The sequence below is a fragment of the Otolemur garnettii genome, unplaced genomic scaffold, assembly GCF_000181295.1.
Source record: "Otolemur garnettii isolate 467f Iridium unplaced genomic scaffold, OtoGar3 scaffold00172, whole genome shotgun sequence".
In the NCBI taxonomy this organism is placed as follows: domain Eukaryota; kingdom Metazoa; phylum Chordata; class Mammalia; order Primates; family Galagidae; genus Otolemur; species Otolemur garnettii.
The window spans coordinates 88,920-90,250 of NW_003852567.1; the positions used below are offsets into that span (position 1 = coordinate 88,920).

Genomic DNA, 1,331 nt, shown 5'->3' on the forward strand with positions numbered 1-1,331 from the left:
AAAAAAAAAAAAAAAAGAAAAATACTCCTGCAGTACTAATACCAGCTAAGTCTTGCCTCTAAGCCTACTCAGATCCACAAAGAACAAGGAAGGACCAAGGCTACTAGAACCCTGAAAACCTGTTTCAATCTTCCTAAAGCTACACTATCCAATACAGTAGCTGCTCGTGACTACTGACATTTAAATTTATTAAAATTAAAGAAAATTTACAACTCAGTTTCTTAAACTAGTCACATTTCAAGTACTTAATAGTCACACATGACTAGTAGCTACCACACTTATCAGCACAGATACAGAATATTTCCAACAGAAACCACTATTGGATAATGCTATAAAGGCTCAAACATAAGTACACTCTTTGTTCAGAAAGCCACATAAATTAGACTAAAGATTTGGCACTAACTGCCTATGTTATTTGGGTCAAGTCCCTTCCTATTTCTAGGTGTCAGTTACCCTATCGGAAAAACAGGGACTCATGTTTTCACTAGTTCAATATTCTCCAGAATAATACTGTGGACACTGTGGTCACACAAGACAATGTCAGTATTTCTAGGAAATGTACAATATTTAGACAAGAAGTATACGATGTTTATATCTTAAATTAAATCAACCAAAACCAATTATGTGTATGTATGTATAGAAGATATACATGTATACATGGCTCACCTATATAGATAACCCAATACAACAAAATATTAATGAATCTAGGTGGTATACACATTTTCCTTCTTCCAATTATTCTGTTATAAATTTTAATTTAAAAAATGAGGAAAGAATAGACTATGGATTACACTGTCATACTCTGCCATCTCTCTCCAACCCACCATGTACAGACAGCAAGCGTACCCTGATCCTGAACCAACAAGTGACACTCTATTTACACATCTTTTTACCAAAGGCCAGGCTGCCTGGCAGGAAGGTCATGCATGCTAAATGCATTTAAAAAGCAATGTGGTTACCAGGGATGGAGACAAACTTTGAAGTAAGGCAGAAAGCAAGGCAGACTTAAGCTGAAATTCAGACTCTACTACTTCTTAGACGTACTTCAAATACTTACTCCACCTATGACCTCCACTTTCCTCACCCATAAAAAGGTAAAACTTACCTGATAGGGATAATAAGATAAGAAAACAAAGTTTCATAACATACCTCATTTTTCTTCTTGTTACATTAAATTCAGACTTCAAATGAAAAATGGGTTTGTAGGCTTGCTGCCTGTAGCTCAGTGTGTAGGGCGCTGGCCACATACACCAAAAGTGGTGGGTCTGAGCCCAGCCCAGGCCTGCTAAACAACAATGACAAGTGCAACCAAAAAATAGCCGGGCATTGTG

The 1,331-nt window shown here is 36.9% G+C and overlaps 1 protein-coding gene across 2 annotated transcripts in view; it reads right to left on the bottom strand.

The window, feature by feature from the left end:
• The window catches only part of CLTA (clathrin light chain A), a 23,735-nt gene that overhangs the window by 10,705 nt on the left and 11,699 nt on the right, over positions 1-1,331 (bottom strand). The window lies entirely within an intron of this gene.